The 13,025-nt window shown below is 34.3% G+C and overlaps 1 pseudogene; it reads left to right on the forward strand.

Annotated features, from left to right (window-relative positions):
* The window catches only part of LOC132167782 (uncharacterized), a 19,822-nt pseudogene extending 7,135 nt beyond the window's left edge, over window positions 1-12,687 (forward strand).
* The last annotated feature ends 338 nt before the right edge of the window (window positions 12,688-13,025 follow it).

Raw genomic sequence — 13,025 nt, forward strand, 5'->3', positions numbered from 1 at the left:
AAATCTATAATTAGTGCAGTAACTGTGCTGCTCCCTAGATGTGCGATCGATCGCCCTAGTTGGGCGCTCGAGCGCACCTCCACAGACAGAACAGGAACTGCAGAAAAAACTAAAAAAATAGAAAAATTTGAAACAAAAAATTAAAAAAAATTAAATTCCAAACAAAATCAAACAATCCCCGGCAACGGTGCAAAAAACTTGTTGTGCCAAATACTACCTAAATTAATAGATAATATTTAATACGTTCTACTCGCAAGTGCACAAGATCAAACGATAGTATAGTGCAACAAGTACTTGATCGATCCCACGAGAATTGTTGATTTTGTTTTAGAATTGATAAAAATATCAAATTATCACTAAATTGATATTGTGAAAAAGAAATAAAAAGATATAAAGATAAATGAAAAGGTAAAGGTAGGGCTTTGATATCCACCACTAATCATACTTAGATAATATAATAATATGCCAATGATCCAATCATATTATGAATACTTAATGTTTGCCAACCTAAGGGTATGGGTGTCTACTCCTTAAGCTATTGATTTCTCTAAGCAACAAATTAGGCATGAGTGTCTACTCTATTTCTTTTATTTCTTAAAGGATTTAGCATGAGTGTCTACTAAGTTGTTCTTTAACAAAGCATAAATTTGTGGAAATCGACAAACACATGAGGCCTAGGGCATGGGTGTCTACTCCCGGTTCCCCATGTTATTAACCAAGAACCTGGTGTGGATTTCTTTTGTTACTCTTATTAAACCTAGGACTCGATCATTCAAATTGATTTAATTAACTAGTTCATACCACATGCATATAATGGCCAATCACATACATATGAGGAATTCAAGAAAATAGGAATTAATCAAGTTAAGCAACACAATATGATTATCATAAAGGCGCCAATATTGAAATATTGAATAAACATAATTAGGGCTTTAATCTAGCCCTCCTTAAGAGTTAGTTATACATAATTAAAATAAAACTAAAAGGAAAAGGGAAAAAAAGAACCGAAAACTGCTCCTAGAAGTAGCCTCCAATTCCTCTGCCCAACGTTGTCTCCTTGAAATTGTCTATTGAATTGTGAGGCTTAGAGGTCTATTTATAGGGCTTAGGAGAGTCTAGAAGCCCTAGTAATCCTAGGAAATTAGGAGATTTAAGTCCTAGTCCAACTAGGATAAAGAAAACCTAAGTCCAAATCGGAATAGGATTCGTCCAAAATTGCATTCCTATGTTGTGGGGTGATTTTGGCATAGCAGCGATCCGAATTAGAAAAATTCTATTGCACAATAATATGTATAATTTTGAGTTAGATTTCCAATGCCACTTGAATAACCTCAATCGGATATTTGAGATGAACGTTATGATCAAAATACCAGGACATGTGCAGAATCCAATTTTGAATCCAATCCGATTTTGACTCCAATTTGAGAAATTCCGATCTAATATTTTCCTTTATTTGGTTAAACTTAACCATAATTGGTTAAGCTTAACCATATCTTCTAGGTCTTCCCAATTTGCCCTTTAAGCTTGTAACATTTCCGGAAACGCTTTCTTTTCATCCATAAACCTATAAAACAAAGAAAATACAAAAAGAAAATAAAATAGCATAAACTAACAAAACTAAGGAATTAACAAATATAAGTTAAGGGCTAAAATATGAATATTTTGGCACTTATCAAGCCCGAATAATTATTATAATAAAAATAAATGTATTTATCCATATTAGTCCCTTTTTATAAAACACCCACAGTTTAAAAAGGCTTAAAAATCATTTTATGCAAAAGACCAAATATCAATTTTAAATTGTTTCTGACCAAACGTTCGAGAAGTACCTAGAACGTTCGATGAAACCTAGACTCGAACCTTTGAAGGTAGTACACCAAACATTCGATGAAAACCTTAGAATGTACCCCAAAATTAGGTTGGTTAATTCCATCTATCTTAGTAGGGTTATTGGTAATTCCTCTAGTGTAGTTAACTAGTAACTAACCAAGGGGATCGCTCGTTAATAATTCAGTGTAAGTAAGTGGAAGGTAAAAATAGAAGATCTGAAATTATTATAACCATAAGCTACACATGTGTTATCATCAATCATAGGCCCGGAGCTTCCAACCATAATAAAAACAGCCAGACAAACCTAGTATTGCGAATCATTCGCCTAGCATCTTCATCCTAAGAAACTGTCTTACACTCACTATCGCCAACCTACTTAACCGCAATATACTGTGTAAGTCTATGACTTAGTAAGTAAACATTTCAGTTGAGTATGGAATGAGCTTACAAGCTACAAATTATATACTAGAATAAACAACGTGGGTTTTCAAAAATATAACAAGTGTTGCCTCTATTACTATATCCTGAAAAATGTAGTTTTAGTTTTGAGAGGTATAGGCATAATTCGAGCAACAAGCACCAACATTTTCAAATGCAAGGAAATAATGCTCTATAATACCCATAGATATCTTGTATGGTCTACCCGAGACATTACCCATTCTCAGCAAAGTTGGTGCTGTTCCAAAGGACTTGTAAAACAATACCGGTACCCTGAATATTGCACGTGTTGGGAATAGGATTGCAAATCAAAATTTTGCACAGCAGAAGGAATCGAATTCTCATGCCAAGAATCATTTATGAAGAACAATTTCTATTTAAAATTAAATTGCAAGAACGAAGAACACTTACTTGGATATCAATGACCACTCCTGGCTTTGGGCAAAAATCTTTTTTGCTTCTACAAGAACATATTCTTTCTTGTTCAAGAATACAAAGAACAAGTTCTTCTTTCTTCAAGAACACGATAGATCTCAGGGATGTAGATACCTCTAGATCTTCTCACCAATGACTGATAATAACCAAGAGAGTATGGGCCCTTACTTGGCTCTTCAAATCTTAAACTTTTGTTCTTCGTGAGTTAAAATATTGTGGTCTTTTTTGTGTGCAAAAATATCAATAATAAAATAACCACTCGCAATAGAATGAATTCCTATAGGATATGGCTATATAGAGGGTGTCGAACCTCAAGGACTGTGCAGGTATTATTATCAAGCTTGTTAAGATCAAATATAACTCAATTCAAAAGATAATTATTATTTTTTGTTTGGAAACTAAATGCATAAAAGTAAAGGTAATAGTAGATTGTGATGAGAGAGAGAATAGGAGGTTGATTTCACCACTAATCACATAACAATTGTCAATCATAAATTAATAAGAAAAATTCATACTATGTATGATAAAGGGCTCGTCTCACTCTAGTAGTCAAGAAATTACCATAATTAAGAAATAAGTATAATCCATCTTTGGTTGGCACAGACCGTCTACCTAACCTCTAGATGCGGTACGATTCATCTTTCCTCGGTATGGACTATCAAATATCTTAAGTTACACACAATCAATGGATAAGCATAACTCATCTTAGGCTAGTATGAATTATCTACCTAAATTACATTAAACTAGGGTGTAGACAAATTCGCATTCCCTAAGCATGGCCTATCAAATCCTATTGATCATGTGTCAATTAAAACCATTGTATAACAATCATTCATATAATCACAGAAAATTTTATGAAGGATTGAGTTCAGTCAATATAAAAAGCTTTCTAGGACAAGAGAAAAATTTCATAATGATTGAATATAAACATTAAGATCAATTCTCACAGTTATACAACCATCATTGATAGTTTATACAGATCGTGTTCTACCCCTTATAACCAAAATCTCAACAGCAAAAAAACTAAGCCATCTCATCAAGTACTAAACATGCACAGCGGAAAAATCAAACAACCAAAACCACAACACAGATTTTGTTTACGAAGTGAAAAACCCTTGAGCACCTCAATGTGAAACCACTAAAAGAAGATTCGCAGTTCTAGGATAGACAATACCCACACCCTTGAGTATCAATAAACTTAGTAAGAATAACAAACCTCCCAGCTTCTCTCCACTATGACCATCTTCAAGCAGCAACTTCCTTTACTGACCCTTCGATAGACTTCTTCAGCATATGTCAACTGATAAATGCCAAAATATTCATATTTTAGCTCTTAACTTATATTTGATCGAGCTTAGAAGTGTACGCTCGATCTTAATTCCAAAAATGCACTTGTTTCCACTTCCTGACATTTTCACCTTAAAGCTGCAGTTTTCTCTTAATAACCTACAAAATGCTAAGACACCAAAACTAACACAAACATCGAAAAATAACATAACTAAATTAAGGGGTCCAAATATGCAATATTTGGCACTCAACAAATACCCCTGAACTTACATTTTGCTAGTTCCTTAGCAAAACAAAATCAAAGCATGAAACATAAGTCTGCTGTTGTGTGAGAGACGATTAGATTTAGCATATGCAACAAGCCTTTTAAACAGCAATGATACCCACAAACATTTTTAGCACTATGTTATTGACAAACATGAACTTCCACACAAACACATGGTTTTTACCTCATAAGCAGGTTTAACAAAATGAACACCACAATCACATCATCAAGATATCCACAATCAATTCACTTATAGATGGAAATTTGAGACAACACATGCTCCAATTAGTGTAAAGTGATATTAACAAACAATCATGAGGCTTCAATTTTTCTCAAAGTTTTGTGAACCTCAAAATTCATAGGAATTCTTTCAGATGAAAACAACCAAGGCTTAAATCAAATTTGTTTTGTTTTGTTTTTTTTTTTTTTTTTTTTTTTTTTGTGTGTGTCTGTAGGTTATACAATGCTTGGCCCCCTTAAGCTTTCTAATTAACCTATGTAATGAGTGTTGAGTCAATGGCTCCCAAACCAAATGGTTTTAGGGCATTAGATGTAGAAACATCCCTAAGGGCTTAATGACTCAAGTCAAAAAGGCTACGAAGCCCAACTAGCCATACAATCAACCAAATTGACTTTTACGTCTTTTTATGAGAACATTTAATACTTAGTGAGGCAAGAGGTCCGGTTACTCAATGAGAAACTCAAAATGATTTTTATTATTATTATTATTAGTATTCAAGCCAAGGTTATTCATCAACAATTCATCCTACAAATCTCAAGACACACACTAATCATTTCACATCTCATACCTCACAGACTCTATGCTAATGTGCTTGTGATGGTCAACTCAAACATGTGAAGTCTCTCTAATCCAAACATGAGTCAAAAGAATCAAATTCCTAATGATGATGATGGATTCAAGATTTAAACAAACCAATGACATGCAAACCACAGTTACGGTGTAACTCACACTCAATAACAACATAGCAATTTTTTTTTTTTTTTTGACAGATAAAAAAAAAATACAAAAACAAATAAAAACAAACAAAAGAGAAATGTCTTTCCATACCCCCAAACTTGAATTACACATTGCCCTCAATGTGTAGTAAAGAAATGTATTACCAGAGGTATGGAACATCAAGGTGTAAAAAAGGCGAGGGCGTCCCCCAAACTTGAACATCAAAACACCTGTCAACAAAACTGACAGCAATATTTTCTCACAGAAACAAACATCAAAAGGTTAATTGCTGTCAAAAATAAAAAATAAAATGACAAGAAATAAAATGACACAAGAAAAAGAACTCAAAAATGAAGTGTGGAAAGTAAAAAAGAAAAAAAAAATACTGCATTTGCCCCGATCATTTGAATGTCCAACCAATCCCTTCAACCCTTTCTTTTTTAGAATTTGATAGCCCTTGGAAGAATGTTTCACCATCTTATGTAGCCCACTTTCTTGCTTTGGACGATCTTCTTAGGAACATAATTCCTATATTTGTGACCTTGTGTGCATGCTTCCTTGAAGATCTCAACATAGGATGGCTCTTTGAGACATTGAAGAACTGAAACTTGGGGTTCATGAAGTGTCTCAAGAGGGATGGTGATGAAGGAAGGAGCTTCAATACTCACTTCCTTGTCATTGGACAAATTTGAAGTTGGCGGGGGGCTCAATTTGCTCCTTTTTTTCTTCGTCCTCATGGTTATCCACAATTTGAGGCTGTTAACTGCCAAAATATTCATATTTTTAGCCCTTAACTTATATGTATTCATCCTTTAGTTTGGTTAATTTATGCCATTTTACTTCATTTTTGTATTTTCTTTATTTTATAGGTTTTTGGAAGAAAAGAAAGCGTTTCTGGAAAAATTCCACGTTTAAAGGGCAAATTGGGAAGACCTAGAAGATATGGTTAAGCTTAGCCAATCATGGTTAAGTTTAATCAAATAAAGGAAATGAGTAAATCGGAATTTCTCAAATAATAGTCAAAATCGGATTGGAGGCAAAATTGGATTCTGCATACCTCTCAGTATTTTGACCATAACTTTCAGTTCAAATATCCGATTGAGGTAATTCAAGAAGCATTGGAAAGCTAACTCAAAATTATACAAATAATTATGAAATATCATTTTCCCAATTCAGAGCGTCGAAAGGGCAAAATCGCGCCGCAAGTTAAGACGGCAATTCTGGGCGAATCCTATTCCGATTTGGACTTGGGTTTTCTTTATCCTAATTGGACTTGGACTTAAATTTCAGAAATTCCTAAGATTACTAGGGCTTCTAGGACTCTCCTAAGCCCTATAAATAGATCTCTAAGCCTCACAATTAAAATCATCCTTGGAACATCCTTAGGAGAGGCACGACTTGGGGAGAGGAATTTGGAGGCTACTTCTAGGAGCGGTTTTTGGTTCTTTCTTTACCTTCTCTTTTCTTTTTATTTTAATTATGTGTAACTAACTCTTAAGGAGGGCTAAATTGAAGCCCTAATTATTTTTATTTAATATTTCAATATTGGAGCCTTTGTGATAATCATATTGTGTTGCTTAACTTGATTAATTCCTATTTTCATGAATTCCTCATATATATATATATATGGGAAATTATATATAAACTCCTTAGGTCAACGTTCTTTTATTAAAAACTCCCTAGGTGTTTTTTTTCGGAAATTGACTCCCTGAGTCAATCGAAACTACAATAAACTCTCTACCGTCAAAAATTTTTAACAGTCGTTAGTGCTACTCAAAACTCCTCGTTTTACCTCATTAAAATATTAATTTTTTATTAATTTAATTTAAAAAGTTAAATATTTTTTTAAAAAAAATTGAAGGGTGCGCCACCCTTGGCCACCCCGCCCCCCTCCCCCCAGCAAGCCCTACCTGGGGGTGGCCGCAAGCCACCCATAACCACCCATGGGTTGGCTCGAACCACCCCTTGGGTGGTTTGGGGTGGCTCACGGCCACCCCTTTCCACCTATGGGGTGGCCGCGAGCCACCCTATGGGTGGAGGGGTAGCCTGTAGGCCACTCCAAACCCTCAATGGGGTGGCCGCGAGCCACCCCATGGGTGGTTATGGGTGGCCGCGAGCCACCCAAAACCACATGGGTGTGGCCGCAAGCCACCCCTAAGGAGGCTCGCGGCCACCCCATGGGTGGAAAGGGGTGGCTGCGAGCCACCCCAAACCAACTGGGGGTGGGCGCAAGCCAACCCAGGGGTGGGCACACCACTCCTGGGGTGGCTTACGGCCACCCCCACCCTTCATTTTTTTTTTTTTTAAGATTTAATTTTTTTAAATTAAATTAATAAAAAATTAATATTTTAATGAGGTAAAACGGAGAGTTTTGAGTAGCACTAACGACTGTTAAAAATTTTTGACGGTAGGGAGTTTATTGTAGTTTCAATTGACCCAAGGAGTTAATTTTCGAAAAAAAAAAAAAAAAAAAAAAAAAAAAAAAAAAAAAACTAAGGAGTTTTTAATAAAAACGCGTTGACCTAAGGAGTTTATATATAATTTCCCTATAATAATAATAATAATAAATTGGTTAATGTTTTATGTGGAATATCTACATGCTAAAATGTGAGGGGGAAGCATGAATTTTCATTTTAATGATTTTAATGCATCTCCTAGTTATAGAACACCAACTCCTACCAACTACCCTCAAAATTTTTACCCGCATGAGCCATGTTCATACTGCTCCAATCCTTATCATCATTATAGTGATTGTCCATCATGAGGACACGCTTCTAATTTTCCATAAGAGCAAATGAACAACAGTTTCACCAGTCCAAGGTTTAATTCAAATTCTAATTATTACAACCCAGACTGGAGCAACTTATCTAATTTCTCATGGGAAGGTCAGGCTACAGGAAATTATACTCACCAATTTGATGAATTACACCATTCAGAATATCCACAGTTCGATCATCAAGCTCAACCTCCTGTTTATTAGTCTACCACTCCAATGCTACAACCTACACCACAGTCATCACTGGAAGACACGATGAAAACATTAATAGAAAAAGTTGACCAGTCCAACTCGCTCAACTCCCAAATGAAATAAGAATTGCGTCAATTCAATCAAGAGCTCAAAGATGCCAATACTCATGCTATCGTAGGGATGGAAGAATGGATTGGCCAGAGTGAGAATGAACATCCATCTGAATATCAACTTGAGCTAATGACTCAATATTGGGACAATGAGAGCATAGAAGATAACAATGAGGAAGAAGAGCTTCAAGGTCAACTAATGGCTCAAGGACACTACATGATTGATGATGATGAGTACGTAAATTCTTATCATGAGCATGTCCAAGCCACCTCCAACTTTGAAAGAGAAGAAAGTGCTATAAGAAATTATCTTCCTAAAGATGACGAAATTGTGGATAACAAAGAGGAGTACGCAGAGCAAGTTGAGCACCATGAGAACAGTGAGCCACCAACAGATCCTGATCTACCCAATGACATGGAAGTGAGTACTGAAGCTCCTGTCTGTATCACTGTCCCTCTTGAGATATATCAAAAGCCCAAAGCTTCATCGCCTGAATGTCTCAAAGAGCCATCTTATGTCAAGATGCTCAAGGACTTGTGCACACAAGCACACAAATCTAGGAACCACTTTCCTAAGAAGATCCTTCGAAGCAAGTAATTCTACATAAGATGGTGAAATATCATTCTAGAGGGGTATGAAGTTTTGAACAAGAAGGGGTGGAAGGGATTGGTTGGACATTCGCATGATAGGGAGAAGTACTGTGAAGTTTTCTCCTCCAATTTATTTTCTGCACTTCACTTCACAAATTCTTTCTTTCCTTTTTCATTAAATGTTATTTTTATTTGTTTTTGTTTCTAACAGCAATTAATCTTTTGATGTTTTTTTCTATAAAAAAAAATATTGCTGTTAGTTTTGCTGACAGGTGTTTTGTTGTTTAAGTTTGGGGGACACCCTGGCCTTTTTCACCCTTTGATGTTTCCTTACTTCCGGTAATGTATTTCTATGCTACACATTGAGGGCAATGTGTAATTCAAGTTTGGGGGTATGGAAAAGCACTTTGTCTATTTATTTTTGTTCTTATTTGTTTATTTTTATTTGTCTTTTTGTGTTAAAAATTTTGAAAAAAAAAAAAATTATGCTATGTTTTTGTCAAGTTTGAGTTAAACTGTAACTATTGTTTGCATTTCATTAGCTTGCTTAAAGGGTTGAACACATCATTATGTCATTAGGAGTCTGAGTTCTTTGACTTATTTTTGGGTAAAAGAGATTTTACTTGTTTTGAGATAAATTTTTATGAGCACATAGGAATGTTTTCTGTGAGGTATGATGTTTGAGCTTAAGCTTGTTCTCTTTAAGATTTGCTGGATGACCTATTGATGAATAACCATTGGCTTGCAAGATATTTAAAAATAAATAAGAGAAGGAAAAAAGAAAAGAAAGATCATGTTGAGTTTTCCACTGAGTAACCGGACCTCTTGCCTCATTAAGCATTGAGTGTTCGCGCCAAAAGGTGTGAAGTTCAGTGTTGATTTATCATATAGCTAATCTGACTTCATAGCCTTTTTGACTTAAGTTAATAAGCCCTTAGGGATGTTTTACATCTAGTGCCCTAAAGCTAACTAGCTTGGGAGTTATTGGCCTAACAGTTGTTACATGGGTTAATTAAAAAGCTAAAGGGAGTTAGACATTGCAGAGCCTGTGAAAAAAATTTTAAAAAAAAATTGCATATCTTGCCTTGGTTTTTTCATTTGATAGAGATTTTTACAAATTTTATGGAACTTGTCTTGAGTTTAGGCTGAAAGCTTCATGATTGTATGTTAATTACACTTTACACTTTTCAGAACATATGAGGTCTAAATTGTCTATTTATGAGTGATTTGATTCTGGATTTCCTTTTGACTGTGATGATGGTGTTTGTCTTTTTAAGTTTGCTCATGAATAAGAACTATGGTTTATGTGAAACTTCTTTATTGTTAACAACATAGTGCACAATGTTTGTGGATATCATTTCTGTTAAGCCCTCACGAGACTTCACTTGTCCACTAGGGATGTCTAGGGATTTAAAAGGCTTGTTGCATATGCTAAATGCAATCGTCTCTCCCACGAAAGAGGATTTATGTTTCTTGCTTTCATTTTATTTTTCATTTTGTTTTGCTAAGGAACTAGCAAAATGTAAGTTTGAGAGTGTTTGATAAGTGTCAAATATTGCATATTTGGACCCCTTTATTTACATTAGTTAATCCTTTAGCTGTGTCGTTATTTAATATTTTGTGTTAGTTTTGTGTTTTTAGTGTTTTGTAGGTTATTAAAGAAAAACTACAGCTTTAAAGGGAAAAATTAGCTGTGTCGTTATTTAATATGTTGTGTTAGTTTTGTATTTTTAGTGTTTTGTAGGTTATTAAAGAAAAACTACAACTTTAAAGGGAAAAATGCAAAGTTTGGAAGAAAGCATACTTTGAGAAGATCTGGATGAGGTGGTTAAGTCTAACCAAATCCAAGAAAATGTTAAATCGGATTAAAGTTCAGATTGGACAAATTTTCGGATTGGATTTAAATTCAGATTCTGCACAAGTCTAAGTATTTTTACCATAATTTTCCGCTCAAATATCGGATTGAAGTGATTCAAGTGGCATTGGAAAGCTAACTCAAAATAATACAATTATTTATGAAATAGAATTTTCCTAATTCGGACGGTTACTATGCCAAAATTGATCCGTAACAAAATGACATAAATCTGGACAAATCCTATTCCGATTTCAAACTTCTATTTTGACTGGGAGACAGACTCCGAATTATCTAGGTTTAATGGGGCTTCTAGGACTTTCCTAAGCCTATAAATAGACTTCTTTGCATTCAAGAAAAGATATAGAATTCCAGAGAGCAAAATTCTACAGTTTTTCTCTTTTTAGTTTAGGTTTTCTTTAGATTTATGTTGTATTTTTATGTGGAGCTAAATTTTCAACTAAGGTTGGGGATGAAGCCTCACCAATAAAGAACATCAATACTTTTATGTAAGTCTTTATTTATCTGATTTTATTAGGTTTAATATTTCAATTGTTTTACTTCTTTTTAATGTGAGTGATTTTTGGATATCTTTTGTGATTCAAGAATACACTTGATGATTTAAGATAATTTCACATAATTAATTGCTTGATTTTATTTGCCTAAATAATTGGATATCCCTTATGATTTGTTCGACGGATACATTTGGTGTTTCAATTAAGATTGAATATTTTTTGTGATTTACGGATACATCTAATGATTTAATTGATATTGGATTCCTCTTGTGATTTGAGCAATGAATGGATACATGTGATGATTTTGATTAATTGTTTGAAGCATAGTAAAACATATCTAAGATTTTAATTGTGAGAACTTCAGATTAATATTGATAAACATGGAAGTATGTTGTTATGATTCGGTGAGTGTGGATTCCCAAATCTTAGTATTTTATCTCTTAGTTTATTTTAATTAGTTTATGTTTGTCTTTTAATTTTTAAAAACCAAAACTCAAAACCCTTTTGGAATTAGATTAGAATTTAATTAGTTTAGATATAAATTGTTCTTTCAAAAATACAATTTCATTTGGGTTCGACCTCGTACTTGCAAAACATTATATTGCAAATGATTTGTACACTTGCGAGTATTAAAATTTGCACAATATCCGATATGTGGGCTAGATGCTGAAACTACTTTCCATATACTATGGGCATGCTCATCTTTGATGGATGTATGGAGTGGGGGATCACATATATTTCAGAAATTTATTCCACTATCCTCTGATTTTTTTGTTGTTGGCGGAGGGAATATACCAGAAAAGTGAGAGAAGAATTCACTATTTTTATGGAAAGAGCGAGAAAATTCTAGTTTCGCAAAAATAGGTGGATACATGAAGGTTATTTCACTCCTCCAAATGAAGTGGGTAGGATGGCATCTATGGTTGTGGAGGATTTCACGCGGTGTAATGAATCAAAGATTGTGGAAGACACCAACAGTGAGGAGACAATTCAGAAGTGGACGAGACCTCCTAAAGGGTGGTATAAAATCAATTGTGATGCAACCGTTGATGCCAAAAATGGTATGATGGGAGCGGGTTTAATTATCAGAGATAATGAAGGAAATGCCGTTGTAGCAAGGAGCTTCACGCGAAGGGGTTGTTTAGATCCGACTACTGCTAAGTCAATGGTCATGGTCGATGCAACCCAATTATGCAAAGAAATGAGAGTGAGCAATGTAATTCTAGAAGGAGATGCACAGACAATTATCATGGCGCTACAAAATGAGGAGCAAAATGAGAGTAGGTATAGTCAACTAATAGAGGATGCTAAATTGATTTTGAATTCTCAATCAAATTGGAAACCTAACCATGTACGATGGAATATAAATATTGTAGCCCATCTATTAGTGAAGTTAACTATTAGAAGTGTCATAGATCAAGTTTGGAGGGATCCGTGATATTGTTCAAAAAGAGCAAATGATTTCAGCTTAATTTTGATTAACGAAGATGAGAATTTTTTTTTTAAAAAAAAGCATGTGCTTCTCACAAGAAAACTCTATCCTAGTATGAAAGAGGCATGATAACATATAATTTTCTCAACTATCTCTCAACAATTTCTTTTTGAAATTCCACTGGCTTTAATATTGAATTTATAAATTTACGTGAGTTCTACACAAATTTAATTATAAGTTCATTGATTGAGTATACGAAAAATGGTTAATGCACTAAATTTTATATTTTTTTAATAATAGAATTATAGAACTACTGTGCAATCCACTTAATCGTCAAAGCCAAC

This window comes from Corylus avellana, chromosome 6 (assembly GCF_965113065.1).
Source record: "Corylus avellana chromosome 6, dhCorAvel1.hap1.2, whole genome shotgun sequence".
Classification (NCBI taxonomy): domain Eukaryota; kingdom Viridiplantae; phylum Streptophyta; class Magnoliopsida; order Fagales; family Betulaceae; genus Corylus; species Corylus avellana.